The sequence below is a fragment of the Chelonia mydas genome, chromosome 16 (genome assembly GCF_015237465.2).
Source record: "Chelonia mydas isolate rCheMyd1 chromosome 16, rCheMyd1.pri.v2, whole genome shotgun sequence".
Classification (NCBI taxonomy): domain Eukaryota; kingdom Metazoa; phylum Chordata; order Testudines; family Cheloniidae; genus Chelonia; species Chelonia mydas.
Genome location: NC_057857.1, coordinates 15,506,396 through 15,522,308, shown reverse-complemented (window position 1 = coordinate 15,522,308; position 15,913 = coordinate 15,506,396). Strand labels below are relative to the sequence as shown.

Below are 15,913 nucleotides of genomic sequence, written 5' to 3'. Positions count from 1 at the left end.
ATAAAACTGGAGAGAGAGCATAGGACTGGCTGGGCAAGGAGACTGGGACTGAGACAAGGAGCCAGAGGTTGGGAAGAGACAGGACTGTGACAGGAACAAAATGGAGGGGATGGAGCCAGAAAGGGTCAAGCGTGGGTGGGAATGGGCAGGCACTGAGTTCTATGCCCACTAGAGCACATTCCCTTCCAGAGCCAGGGAGGAAACCCAACATTCCTCTGCTGTCAGCAGCTATCTCTGAAACTCACTGGCAAAGCGTGTGTTTCATCCCCTTGCCGTACTGGCCCACAGAGTGGATGAGAATCCCCTATTGCTAGCACTGACTCCATTAGCTCAAGTGGCAACAGTCTGTGCAGTGGAACTAAAGGTTCCAGCCCTGCTGATGAACTGTGTGGGTGTCAGTGATGTCACGTGATGGAATTTGTTTATTCAGTTTGTTTTCAAAAATATAGGAAATCTCTCACACAACCTACAATAAAGGAACATTATTAAGGTTGCACTCAAAAGTTAGGAAATGCCGGAATTAAGGCTGTCTGTAATTAAAGACTGTGTCATAATGCACATGCCCAAGGGAGTTGAATTCACATTGCACAAGCAACCTTAATTCTGGCATTTCTTAACATTTGAGTGCTTGACTTTGTAACTTTAGTAATATTGGTTTGATCCAGTTGTGTGTAAAGAAACAAAGGCCTCTGGAATCACAGAAGGACAGTAGTAATTAGCGATAGAGCAAAATTATCAGATTAACAAACTCTTCTCCTGGTAAAAGGACATTTGATATTAAACAGACACTTCAGCTAATCTTTAAAACAAAAGGGGCTGGGTAATTTTCTTGCCTTTTAACAACACTTGCAGCTATGCAAGCGGAATAAGGTGAATCAATGCTATGCTTCAGACTCACTTGCAGAGGTCAGGTACGAATTTAGAGCACTGCACAGTTGGCCAAGTGTTTTGTGATAGTTTTCCCCATCTTCCTTTGAAGGAAAAAAATACATTGGCCACTAGTAGGTTGGATGGAACAGGGGCCTGATCCCATATGGTAAGGCTTATGTTCCATTGTAGGGTGTGTGTATGTGTAAATCTATATATATTTATAGAATACTGGTATATAATTTAAGATATAATATAGCACAATCATCCAACTCCCTATAATGAGGAATTACTTGCATTCATTACTGAAATGCAGGCACCTATTGGATGGATTGTAGGAGTTATTTACTAATACACAGCAGCACTATATGAAAGTGGCTGATGGAAAATGAAGAAACCCATATCCATTTATTTATTGAAACTGTAGGAGAAATTTAGCATTGGGTCATTGTTCTGCTGCAGTACACTCACAACTTCATCATGAAACCAGGACACTTGCTGGTTTAAAGTAGAGTAAATGGTGGATTCTCTGTAACTTGAAGGTTTAAATCATGATTTGGGGACTTCAGTAACTCAGCCAGAGGTTATGAGTCTATTACAGGAGGGGCTAGGTGCAGGCCACAGAACCTCAATATGCAGGAGGTCAGACTAGATGATCCCGACGGTCCCTTCTGGCCTTAAAGTCTAAGACAGCTAATTTATTTTACTGGGACAAACAAACAGGTAATAGTCCTGGTACCTTGGTTTTGCCTCTCATCTGAAAGACGGCACAAATAGCAGCAAAGCACCTCTTAACACAAGGGTAAGCCATATAAGAGGGAAAAATGCCACTAAGGCAAGGTCTACACTAGAAACTTTTGTCTGTTTCCTAATATCCTTTAGTGCTGTTGTTTGTTTTAACAACATTTCTATGCTAGCAAATGCATACTGCAGACACAAATTATACTGGTTTAAAAAAAAAAAGATTTTGCCAGCATGGTTTATTTCATTCAGGGAATCTCTGTAAGCAATGTTGACAAAAGCCCTCTTTTGCCCGTAAAGCTGCATCGGCACTGAGAAGGTTTTCTGTAGCTTTACTAGCAAACCTTTCAGTGTAGACTAGGCCTCAGAGGCTCACTTTCCTCTGGGTTTTCCCTGGAGAGGCTTCTTTTCTAAGTAGTGACCAGGCAGGTTCACACAGGGGACAAACATCATGGGGAAAGAACATCAGAGTCAAAACGTAACAAGGGATATGGACAATGCAAGAGAAAACACAATATGCAAAAACAGCACCAATGAAATCACTGCAAAACAGAAACATACATGATATAAGCATTTTGTATGGGGTGACACACAACAGTCTTGCCCCAGGAGCACTGCAAGGAAAGAAAGGTGCCTCTGACAGGCACTATTCTTTTCCTGCTTCCCCCTTCTTCTAGGGGGCAGCAATTTACTGCTGGGATAAGGATAGCAGCAAATTAGGATGCTCATCTCACTGACTCAGGTGTGGGCTGGTGTGTTTAGGGAAGGAGGAAGAGGAGCAAGACTCTACCCACGTCCCACACACCTGTTCTGAAGGGAGGGGAGTAGCGGATGCGTAGCCTGCTTACTCCTATACATCTGAACCCAAAGTCTGCATAGCCCACGCAGGGGTGTGAAGGATGTCCATATTTCACCTTATGCCCCATAATGAGTACCCAGTGCAGGGCCCAGTCTAGCTGTAGAAGATACAATAAGGTTTATTAATTGCACATTAAATGCTGTAACAGGACACGTGCAGACATAGTTTAAAGAAAAGTGAACATGCGAGAAGATGGAGGTTGGGGTGATGGGGTGCTTACCCCACACAGGTGATGGAAGGGTTAATGTGGGCTGGAGAGGCCAATTGAGTCCACCTGGTTGCACCTGGAGTGTGGGTCAGGCCTAATTAATGATGAAACCCAGCTGGGGAGGGGCTGGGTGATGCAAACAGAGGAAGTTTAAAAAAGAAGGGAGCTGCAGGGGGGGAGGAACTCTGTAGTCACTCTTCTGGTAGTAGGGTAGGAAGGGGTATAGAAGGCACAAGATGATTCCTGTAGGATGAAGAGAGCCCAAGGAAAGGCTTAGCGGGGGAAAAAGACGTGGCAGTAAGCAGTTTGGTGGAGTGAGCTTTGACTGCTAGTCTTAGGGTCTTGAACTGGAACCCAGTGAAAAGGGCAGGCCTGGGTTCTCCTACCAGCCATTGGGGAAGGTGGTGTGAAGTCCCTGATGTAAGGGGACAAGCACTTTTGAGGGCCCTGAGAAAAGGGCATAGGGACCACTGGACCCAGGATTGATGGTGGCAGACTGGATGGAGGGATTGGACAATTATTTCTGTTGAACTTTCTATTAAACTGGAAGGGTTGGACTAAAATGCAACCTGGGTAGAGGGCTGAGTCATGAAAATAGGTGGACCGTCACAGGGCTACAGCAACTGTCTGCATGGGCTGCTAGAGAGGGGAGAACTTCTATGCCAGGCCCAGCCATGAGAGGGGCACTCCAGTAGTGAGTCAGCTCATACAGTTGGGTACAACCTCACAATAGTCATCAAGCAAGTCACAAAGGTAGTGACTCTCTCCCTTCCTCTCCTACAATGAACTTTGTTGTTGTTTTTTTTTAAAGCTCATTAAGATGTTCTGTCTCTTGAGATACTCAATAAATTTCCAAATGGTAGGTGGATTGCAGCTCCGTATGGAGGAGGGGGAGAGCAGAAGCAGATGGCTAGCCTTTAGCTCCTGTGTTGGTTCTGAGAAGATCATTTAAAAAGTGCCATTGAAACAATTCCAGGTATTACTTCAGTATCTGTTCCCTCATGCATGCAAGGAGACCCTAGGTAGATTATTTTGAGGATTCAAGATATTTACGTTTTCATTATAAAAGGCTTACATGAGCTGATTTGACTTTTTTTTTAAAGTCACATGCTACCATTCATGGCTGCTTGATTATTCTCCTGGCAATCTGATGTTTCCATTTTCCTATTATTTTGTATGCTGTATTTTGGTCACTATTTTTTCTGTTGTGTAATGATAAGATACCACCCCTGTTTAGCTTGTGAGACCACACCCCAAGGTGGCAGAGCAAACTCCAATAGCCTAATCTGAGTACAGTTTTTATAATGACCAATTAGAGGCACTCTTGTGCTATTATATCTGGAAGATCTGCTTGAGAGCATGAACTGTCTAGAAATGGGTTAAGGTGACTGTTCAAATCCAGATCTGAACCTCCTCAAAGTCCAGGTGAGTTCAGATTCAAGGTTTTGCTTCAGCCCAGTATAGAGATGGAGCCTGCTGCAATGTTCAAAGCCTAATAAATATTTACCCCAAATGTAAGGGTGTTTGGTTCCAGGGTTTGGATTTGGGATCCATCTCTAAAAATTACGCCCTGGGGCTGAAAACATCACTTACAAGCTGATCCTGCAAGGTGCTGAGAAACTCTTAAGTGGTGCTTAGTGCACTAGAGTTGATGGTGCCTAACACCTTGCAGAATTCAGTCCTCAGACCATACCCATCAAGAGGGAACATGATCCAAGTTAGTGAGCGATAGGCAGATGATCTTGTGCATCAGACACGAAACTGCTTCAGAAATGAAATACCAAGAGGAGCAAGGGCATGGAGGTCAGAGAACCAGTTACAGGTTTATTGAGAGGCTAGCTGAGGAAAAAAGAGATTAAAGTCTGGCAATACAAAAGAATATAAATACAAGACACTGGAGCTGGACTGGTTATTCAACTGGGGTGAAGACAGATGGAAGGTATATATATAAAAAAATCAGGACGCAAAATGAGAGAGCCCTACAACTCTATAAAACCAGTTAGGTTTTTAGGGCCTGCTCCTGCTCCCAGTAAAGTCAGTGGAAATTTTGCAATTGACTTTAATAGGAGCAGAATTTGGCCCTTAATGAAGATGGGAAGTTGTTTGCTTTTCTGCCAGATAAACCACTTGTGTATTATAGCACAAAGTATATATATATTTTTGTAGATGAAATTACTTTATTTATTGTTAAGATGTTGAATGCTTTAAATAAGCTAGACATTTGTTGTGAACGATGAAAGCTGCACAAAAATACAAATGTAGCCCTCTGTGGATCTCCATGCCAGGAAAAAAGCAAAACAGAAAACCACTAACAGCCTAGTTGGGGAAAAATACTATATTTTAAAAAAAAAAAAAATCAAATACATTCTGAGCTGGGCTGTGAAAAATACAAATATTAGTGTCACCCCATTTTTATTGTGAAATTTCATCCAAAATATTAATTATGGTCCTGTTCTTGCCATCTGATTTGCTTGGGCCCTTGTGCCTGCACACACAATGTGACTGGAGTCAATGGAACCCCATGCAGGTGTAATGTAATTGCTTCCTGGGTCAGATTGCTAGGATTATTGTCAACACGGCCATTTTAAGAGGGCACAAATTTTGCTTTTCACAAAATAAGTACTATAATAGTAAAGAAATGTGACTAATACAAATGGAAGATTTTGCCTCAAGACAAAATATCAATTTTGATACTAAAATTGGTCCTTGAAAAAAGTTTTGAATTTTAAAAACGGAAGATTTTCTTAAATAGGACAATTTCTAAATGAAAATGCATTTGTTTGACAAATAATAAAACAAACCTCAGTGTTCTGTAGATTTCCCCCCACCCCAATCTAGACCTGTGTTACAACACCAACACACACAAAGCAAGAACCCTCAGATTTTTGGAGGGTTTTCAGATTTCGTTGCAAGTACTGCAAACAGCTGTGGTATAGAGGAACTAGGATGAAAGGCATTTCAGTCACACCTACTGCGGCTGATATCAACTGCAGGTTTAGAAGGAACCTGACTAAAAGTCTGACTTTGCTCCTTTGGAAATCAGTGGCAAAACTCCAATTGATTTCAAAGTGAACACGATTGGGCCATAGGTAAAGTGACAAAAGACTGACGGCAAGAAAAGAAGAGGTTTGGCAGTGTTTCCGTATTAGAGCCTGATTCCATGAGGTGCTCGGCACCCATCATTCCCGCTGAAGCTAATGGGAATTGTGGGTGCTTGGCACCTCTCAGGATTAAGCCCAGAGGAGAAGAGTAGTGAAGGCTAGTGACAACTGACAGTAGATGGGCAAATCTGACACACACAAGGATTAGGATCAGAGCCCATTTATGGAAGCAGGTAAGGATAATATTCTGAATTAAAACAGGGACTAATAAAAGCAAGTTGCAAATGGACTTTTTATTGATTCTTAGCTAAAATAATCTAAGATTCTTGGTTTATCAGGGACACATCTGGAAGTTTTGATAGGAGACACTTATGTTTTGTAGGAAAAATATCACTGAGAGGAATTAGAATTTCTGTGGCCTTCAAGTTTTTTCAATTTGGGGCAATTTCAGAGGTGGACACAGTTGGAAATCTGTATGCAATTTCCTCCTGTGGATATTGGTAGCTAGATAACTGCAGCTTGAATTCACCCCCACTCCTACCAGGTTGCAGTCCTCCCCCCTTAACACCACTAGCCCATCCTGATTGCACTTCAGGTGTCTTAAGGACCTTATGACACAATTGAGAGCTCCTTATGCTTCTAGTAGGGTGCCATATGACCCTGCCTTTGATTTCCATCTTAAAGATTAGCTGATTAGTCTACAAAGTCCCTGTTTTGCCTAGGACAGCAACAAAGTGCTTAAGTTAGGATCAAATTTTATTCAGATTCTGCAAAGGCAACTGTAGACATTATTCACTTGCACCTGATTACTCAATTTCCTGCAATTAGTGCCACAAGGAGCAGCAGACATTACAAAAGCACATTCTACTGTATCAAGCAGTGCTCTGATGAACCAGGGGTGTCTTTTAGTCCTCTTTCCTCCCGCCCCCGGTGCAAGCAACCTGTCAATCACTGAGAAGATTGACACCCAACAGCCACAGGAGATGTGTAAATCTCTAACCTCACTGCTGTCAAACCCCGTTCTGACCCGACCTGTGGAGTCGGAGCTCAGCCTCAGCTCCAAGCTCTGAGGAGCAGATGGTCAGGAGCACTAATGAATCAGCCTGTGTATTTACCCTGCCCGCTCCTGCTGCGGAAAGGTTTAAACAAACACCGCCCATAACAACATTCTGTCTCTCTCACATATGCTCACAAGCACAGAGAGATGTATTCTATTTAATGCAGTTGGTTATTGTTTTTCTTTGAAGCACAAAGTTGGATTTGTTTGTCTCGGAGACTGCAGGATAAAGCTGAAATTTTCATTCCAGTGCATTTGATGTTCTGTTTCTCTTCTTTACACTTAGCCGAGTTCCCCAGATTAATCCTAGGATTAGAGGCCCTATCAGCACTAATATTCTGCCAGCCCCAAGTGCTCTTCACAGCAGCTGATTATATTGTACGTGTTCAACAGGCACCCAAACCTCATTCCTTTTATTTTCCGTCCCTTTTCAGGGGCAAAGGAGATATTTGCCTATGCTAGTTCCTAGTGCAGATCTTTGTCCTCCCGCCCCCACCCCATGAGTTGGGTATGGAGCCTCACATTAATCGGGCATCTAGTAACGTGGTAAGTAGGGCAAAATAAAACTCCATTGGCCTCAATGTAAATACACCAGGGATGAATTTGGCTCCTGGTGTCATATACCTATAATTCGAATAAGGCCTCTGACCTTCATTCTGATGAAGGTTCTCTAAGCACTTTCATTATAAAACCCTAACTGCGGAGGATTATAACAATACGTGGTGGAGAAAGTTAGAAGACGGGATAAATCAAGGTAATGAATACTGGATTATGGGGACTGCCCTCTCTAGACCACTGGTTCAGAGCTGGTGCAGGTCGATAGCGAACAACCAACAGTTCTTAGCACTCGGTGGCCTCTGCACAATAAGTTTGTCTCAGGCCAGTTCCTAGCAGGCAGAGATCACAAAAAGTCCACCATAACTGGTAACATAATTGGCAGTCTCAACAGAGAGAGCAAAACACTGAGTAGGCCATGGAACCTGAACTCCACCATCCATACAGATGGTTCCCCCCGCGCCCCAGATCAGGTCTGAGGTAGATTGGTGAAGGAGGAAGTCTGAACTGCCATTGTCTGTGCAATCCCTCTTCTGTGGAGAAAACGGAGAACTTTGGTTGCAGAGGAAATCAATCTGTCCCCTTTCCCAAATAATTAACTTCAGTGTTTAAAACAAAAACTCCTCAACTTTCTTTTTTTGTTGTCGAAGCTTGAAATGCCCAGGAGAAGCTTTGGTTTTTAGTGACCAGTTTGGGCTTGACTTTCCTTTATCTGAGTTCCTCATCCCACCCCCAAAATGGGACTCGTGAGACGGGGATTCCAGTTCAGCATCAGAGTTACAGGTAAGACACTCCTGCAATGAAGGTTTAGCTGGGCATCTTTATTTTATTTTTTTAAGGTGACTACTAAATTTGCCAAAATATGCAGTCTCTGGGGCACCAAAACTATTCACAAATTTGGGGTGAAATCAGTGAACAGCTTCAGCCAAAAAAAAAAAAATTCTTAAATTTCCAAAAAACACTGAAATGGGTGGTTTCATCCATTTTGAAATGTTTTGACTTTTCATTTTGAAACCATGTTTCATTTTGAAACAGAGGTATCAAACGCAACAAATTTCATTTCAGGTCCAAGGAAATATTTCATTTGACCCCAAATGATTTTTTTTTTTTTCATTTTGGCAAGGAAAAGTAATCCGTTTTGGTTTGAACTTTTTTTTTTTAAAGAATTGTTTTAGTTCAGCCACTGAATTGAAAAATCAGTTATTCAATCAGCTCTGTGTAGGACAATCTTAGAAAATGTGAATAGTTAACAAACACCAAATTCAGAGATCCTTAAAGCAAAAACTATTCTACTATCTTCAGCTGGCTTTGGTTAAAGAACTTTTTTTTTCAAAAGACAAATAAAAAAATATGACTATACACCAGCTGCTTAAATATTTTTTATTTAAAAATAGCCTAGTTAAATTTTTTTTTCTTGCTGCTTTTGACTCATAGGGTCAAATGTTGTGTCTGGATTTAAGAAAGGACAAGGTGATTTTTATAACCAAAAATTACATTTGTAGGTAATTAAATCTCATGCTTCAGGGCATAAACTGATAACCTGCCAGTGGTCAGGATGGAATTCCCAGAGAAATGGAAATATTTCACTGACAATTAGTTTTTGCTCTTCACGCATTTAGGAGGGAAGAGATGGGTGAAACAGCTATAATTAGTTTTTCAGAGATTATTTCTAATAGCTGGCAAGCAACATAACTCGCCAGCAGAGGCATCTGGATGCCTGAAAATAATCTAACACGTATATGTGGTGAACCTCTCTCATACTAAACAAACAGTTCTGCAGTATTTCCACCCACCCCCTATACAAAGTTGCCCAATTCACCCAAGTGCATCATGGGGATATTTACATCTTCCTCTGAACCATCAAGTATTGCATAGTGCTAGAAGACTTGAAAGACCCATAGTCTTCAAATCATTGCTGTTTTTGAAGTTACAGTTGATCGAAACACATGCCTGACACAGAAGTAGCTAAACCAGTACGAACTGGGACTGGGTCTCATACCACCATTCTGAATCAGGTTAGAAAGCATGACCTAGTAGTGCCAGCCAAGTGAAATTCTGCTATCCTGAGCCATGTATTGAGTCTGGTGCAAGACATCTTTGAAGAAGGAAATGAGTCTAAGCTATCTGACTTCTGAAAACTTCAACTAAATTGTTATGTTGGTATCATCTCAGATGCTCTTAAAGGCAAGGGGGAGTGTCTGGGGGCAGGGAATGGGGTGATGTTAGGGCATGGTGGTGCTGACTCTGTGCCCTCTCTCCTATCTCTGGCTGGGGTAGGTGGATAATGAGGCCATGGAAGGGACTGAAGCTATATCAGACTGTGATGGGATTATCGGTTTGGAAAGATGAAGCCGCTCACAAATTATTACATGGAAGCCAGGACTGTGTGCAGTGCATGTGTGTGCCCCGCTGGCTGAATTTTTTCATTCAAAATCTTTTTATAAAAAAGGCCCGTTTTTCCTAAACAAAAATTTCAGTGGAAAATTGTCCTTTTCTTAAAGTTATCGAGTCTCTCCATTGGGAAAAAACACTGGAAAATTTCTGCATGTTTTTTGGGGAAAAAAACAAAAACAAACCGAAAGGCTTTCTTCCTTTCCTTCCAAATTGTAGGAAGATACAGTACATTGGATGGAAGATTGTAAGTGGGGGGGGGGGGGCAAAATACAACCCCCTGAAAACCCGGTCGGGTAGGTGCACCTGTAAATGACCTTGTAGCTATAAGAGCCTCACTTACTTCCTAAAAGCGAGCAAACCTGAGCTGCACAGCTGGAGATGGAGGAGAAATTGCCTTCTTATTCATTTTCATGTTAAACAAACATTCTGAGGAGAAATTCGGAAATGGCCATGTACATAGGAAAAGATTCTGGTGAGATGTCAGCAGTTACGTGACACATTTTAGAAGTTTCATCCTCCTAGGAATGTATCTGGCCTTCTCCCTAAGGTGATGGCACTAGGGAAGAGAGGCAGATGAAGGGTGGGAAGGATGGGGCAGCATAACTTGCATCCTTTCTGCCCTTCCCCACATCCCCTTCCACCTCTGCACTAGCCACCAGGGGCTCGTCTCAGGGCAGAGAAAGCAAAGGGGTGAAAAAAAATGTCCTTACTAACGAGCTGTTTCCTGTTTGTTGGTAAGAAAAGTCAGAGCTGGTATGAATTATTAACACAGTAGAAATGGGGTCCCTGTACAGAGATGCTTCTAATTCTGGCTCACCCTCATGTCACTCATCCTCTCTCCTCCCCCGCTCCTGTGGTTTTCGCAATTGATTGCACTCTTCCCTATTCTCCCCTCCTCCCCCCCTCGGTTTCTTTTTCTATTTCTTCCCAATCAAAGGTTGTCTGAGTGCAAGGTCACTCCTCAGCAAGGGGCATTAGGAAACATTTTGTCTGTGTGCTTGTTCAGGATTCCATGAGTCAGCAGAAACAGACACCACTGTCTGAATAAAACAGCCCTTAGTAATCATAAGCCGGGATATGTCTAGTAAGACATCTTGCTTCCACCCCCACCCCTTTTTGTCTTGAAGCAGATATACTTATTCAGTCAACAGCATGCAGTTCATCCAAGCCCCATATTTTCCCCTGGGCCTGTCTTACCATGAAAAGAAATAGAAAAGATTCAGCCTATATGTCCAGGCTACTTGTTTCCTTCCCCCCGCCTCCAATCTATTATATTGTGAATTCTAGAAGGATCTTGTTAGTGCTTTATTATAGTCCAGCGGTATTCGACTGTTACTGCTGATAATATGGTGCACTCTTTTCAGCCCAACATCTCTAACCACTTTCCAAACGATAATTAAGCTTCATAATTATGAACACAGCTGTGTGGTAGACAGGCACAGTACCCATTTTACAGACTGGGGAAATGAGGCTCAGAAGGCTTAAGGCCCAACATTACAGAAGCAGCCCCTGATCTTGGATATCCAACTCAAGACAGGTTGGACTCTGATTTTCAGAGTTGCTCAGCACTCACTGCTCCTACTGACTTCAGATGGATTTTTGGGTGCTCGGAATTTCTGAAGATCAGGCCCCTTACGAGGTTTACAGCTGGACACCCCAAAATTGAAGCATCCAAGAATCAGAGACCACTTTAGAAGATTCTGGCTTAAGTGACTGGCCCTAATAAAGTGAGTCAGGGTCAGAGCTGGTAACAGAACCCTAAAATCTCAGCTCCTGCTCTAACCAAGAGACAACGTTCCCTAGAACTCAGTAGTACGTCCACCTCATGAGGATAAAGAGGTGAACTGACCCTGCCAAGGTTATATGAGGCGTGGTTCCAGGATCATCTGAGCTAGCTAAGACAGAGAACAAAGAGTTTGCTCTCCCCATTGGCAATAAAGGAGTGACTGAGACTCTTCATATTCCAAGCTGGACGGTCATGTTTCTGCCATCACAGAACTGGGTACAGAATAAAACCCTTTTATCTTTCCTCTTAAATCTGCACTCACCCCAGTGACGCAAGGAGTTTAACCAACATTCTGACAGGTCTGTCACAGCTCCACTGTAGTGTTTTCCATCAGTAGATCTCAAAGTGCTTTACAAAGGAGGGCAGTATCATCCCCATTTTACTCATGGGGAAACTGAGACACAGCAGTGAAGTGATTTGCCAAAAGTCACCCAGCAGGCCAGTGTTTGAGCTGGGAACAGAACCCAGGTCTCTTGAGTCCCAGGTCAGTGTTCTACCCACTAGGACACACTGCCTAGAAAGAAAAGGAGTACTTGTGGCACCTTAGAGACTAACCAATTTATTTGAGCATAAGCTTTCGTGAGCTACAGCTCACGCATCCGATGAAGTGAGCTGTAGCTCACAAAAGCTTATGCTCAAATAAACTGGTTAGTCTCTAAGGTGCCACAAGTCCTCCTTTTCTTTTTGCGAATACAGACTAACACGGCTGTTACTCTGAAAACTGCCTAGCAATTTACATGTGGGTGGAGTAGCACAGTGACAACATTTTAAGATGTAAACTTTCAACCCTAGTGAACAATTTATCTTCATAGTAAAAAGGCTAGAAACTTTATTTTAAAGACAGATTGACACTGGTATTTCTAGGGCCCTGAATAGATGGGCTGCAGCTTTGAGCTCCCCAAAGTTGGCCCTGTGTCTGTCTGCTGATTGTTCAAAGATATGTAGTTCGTGTTTTCCCCACATCATTAGAGGTCTGGGCAGAGGTATACATTATGCTTTGAGGAGGCAGGGGTTAACAGTTCTCTGTGCTGAAAATTCCATTCTTAAGAAGATAATCTCCTCTTTGCACCGGGCACATACATGCATCACACGCAGCCCCAGCTTCCAGGGAATAATTTTTGAACAGCTCCTTCTTTCTGAACCGATAATCCCATCACCATCAGATACAGTCCTTTCACCTCCACAGTCTTGCCTTACCTTACCTCTTTACCCACCTAACCCACCACGGGCAGGCTAAGATCTCAGACACAGGATTGCCAACAGTGACTATTTGTTTTGTGAGTTTGATTGTGGATTAACAGAGTGACCTACAGTCCAAGATCCTCCAAACAAACAGGGAGCAAAGTGATCAGAAACCGTATCTGAGACAAATATACGTATACATTCAAAGAAGCTGAGGGAGATTTAACCCAATGTTCTCAGCACCTCTTTATTCATATGTTTCCTGGTTCTCTCTTCTTGCATTGACAAATTGCTGGGGGGAATTATTGCGACCCTCTCTCCCCTCTTCCCCTCCCCAATGCTTGTATTCAAGAGTTAGCTTCTTGGCCTCTGTCCCCAGTCAAGCCCCTGACAGATTTGGGGCCTGGAGCTGGCTATGGCGATAAATCACGTGTGTGTGCGTGCGCGTGCACATATGCACACACAGCATGAGAAGGAACACAATAAAAATGACCCACATACTGAATAGTAAGTGCATTATTGATTCAAGACTAAGAAAATGCTTAGGAAGTAGTAAAAGTGTCCTGCTCTTTAAAAGCTTATACGCCTCGTAAGCTCAATACACGCAGCCTTTGCAGAGAGACTGTCTATGCTGACATTAATATTTTATTATGTAAAAAAAGGCCTAGATAATTTGAATGGGGGAGGGCAGGACACAGGGGTAAGGGTGGAAAGGGGTAGGGGAGGTGAGCTGAGAACTGATGTGGAGTTCCTAAAAAGGCTGGCAGGGATTCTCTCAGCAAACCTTCATGCAGGGAACTTAGCTCATATCAAAATGATGGATACATGAGTGACCACCACTCTGTCCCTTTGGCCTAGTATCATGGCTCCTGTGTATGGCACTTTAGCACGTACTCCTGTTTTATATAAGAAATATTCCAGCAGAATTACATAGCTATTATATTCTTTAAAAGGCAAAGTATTAACACAAATTCATGGCCATCTTGGACTTCAGAGGTGTTACTGTCAGTCATTAGTGACACTGTTTTGGTGAATAGTAAATTCACCAAAAAATTGTTTTGGGCGACCGAAACTATTCATGAATTGGTCCAATTATTTCCTCTAAAATAACGGTGATGGAATTTTTTTTTTTTTTTGAAAGTCAAACTGTTTGTTTCAAAATTTTTTAGACAAACCATTTAGTTTTTTTTAAATCAGTTTTGGATTGAAATTAAACTATTTTTGGTTCAGCTACTGAACCGAAAAATCAATTAGCTGCTAAGCTCTAGACACTACATTGCACACCAGGGTCACAGTAACTTAACAACAACAACAGGGAACAGAAGAGAGATCCTCCTTCCCCAAATTACTATCATTTGAGTTTTCATTAGTTGCTAGCAGTACAGGGCCACTGACACAATGGAGCAGGTCTGAGTCTGTCCATTAGAGGGCAGAGGTGCACACTCTAACCAGTTCAATACACCTGTCTGTCTTTAACCATCTAATTGTCCTCTCCAGTCCAACCCCTGTGCAGGGATTAGAATGCAGGGGCATTCTCTGAAGCACTGGCTGGCTATTCCTCTGGAACATGAGCATTCCAAAAAGGACATGTCTAGTACAAACGGTAACATGTAAGATGATGTGGGCTTTACCTGGTACATGTACTTTACATGGTACATTAGGCAGTACCAAAGTGGCTGACGAATGCTCTGAGCAGAAAGTGACTTTTCTGTCTCTCCATAGAGAGCGCAGCGTCACACCCTTCTGCAAGTGTACAGGGACACACAGCTATAAAGTACCCACGCGGTGTGGGGGAGCCTTCCCACTTCCTTAAATGTGTTTAGCACTGGCAACGGAAGATTCTTTTCTAGTTTGCGTTTAAAAGGAATTTGTAGGTTTGCACTTGGAAACGTGCATAATTGTTTTCCATTAAAATGTACATAGACACCCACTTCTCTCTCATGCAACACCCCCCAACCCTCAGCTCCTGAACTAATCCAGATGCACATCCACCATTCCCATGCAAGCATACACTGACATATCACTGTCTTATGCCACCAGTGTGCTACACATGGGGCCTGATTCTTCATAAACTTTGCCTTGTGTATAGCAATTCACACCGGTGTAAAGTGAGTTCAAATTGTGCATAAAAACAAACAGAACGGTTGTGGTTTAGACCAATTTTGCACAGGTATAGGTGAGAGCACAAGATGTGATCAATCTGGCCCACAGAGTCTGCACAGCTACATATACCTGAATGCACTCTCCATACTTAGTTCTGTCTCCCGCCTTCCCTCACCTCTCTACCTCTGAACTGAGTCTGGAACCTGCTCAGGAAAAGTTAGAGAATAAAGTTGAGTTCCACTGGAGCTAGGGGTATCCTGTGGAAAAACAAATTCACTCCCCACCCACCCCAAAGCTGTCTGTTTGTAGGCACAGAAATAACTGGGTAGATGCATGTGTGCAGAACGCTGTGGAGTAACCACAGGTTACTGTCTGTATGAGAGTGATCTTTATCAATAGGCTAACATTGTCTGCCACTTTTTGGGGTTGGTCTTCCAACCTGCAAAATGCTACCTCCCTGTGGTTCAGTCCAGCAGGACCTATGAATGCTACGGATACCAGGTGAAGTCACAGGGTAGCCGCACTTTCTCTGCCCCACACTCTGAAAGAACTTTGTCTCTGCAGATGATCATGTTGGAAACGGATCCACGGTACCCTATGCCCCTCTCTGCCACTTTAAATCCTATTATTCCTTTCCCTAAACATCAGATACTTTCTTTTCTGGCAGAGCCATGTGAATGGTAAAAAATATCATGCTAAGTATATAAACAAATGCCCATCAGTGTGCCGTAAAATGCTAAACAATGTCTCAAGGGATAGGAGGAGACGATCCCCTAACGAGAGAATGTGTGCGAACGTGCCAGTGAGCAAGAAAAAATGTTCATCTTCCATACAGTGGTTATAACAATCCTTTAATACTGATACCTCTATAGAGGATCTCAAAGTACTTTGTAAACCTTAATTTATTAAGCATCACAACTACACTGTGAAGGCAGGAAGTATCAATGGCCCCATTTTACAAATGGGGAAACTCACAGAGAATCTAAAGGACTTGCCCAAGATCACAGAACTGATCAGGATTAGAACTAAAGGGCTCCTGGTTTCCTTTCCTCATCTCAGT

At 42.7% G+C, this 15,913-nt stretch overlaps 1 protein-coding gene across 2 annotated transcripts in view; it reads right to left on the bottom strand.

Moving 5' to 3' along the window:
• The window catches only part of NTNG2 (netrin G2), a 79,968-nt gene that overhangs the window by 50,015 nt on the left and 14,040 nt on the right, over positions 1 to 15,913 (bottom strand). The window lies entirely within an intron of this gene.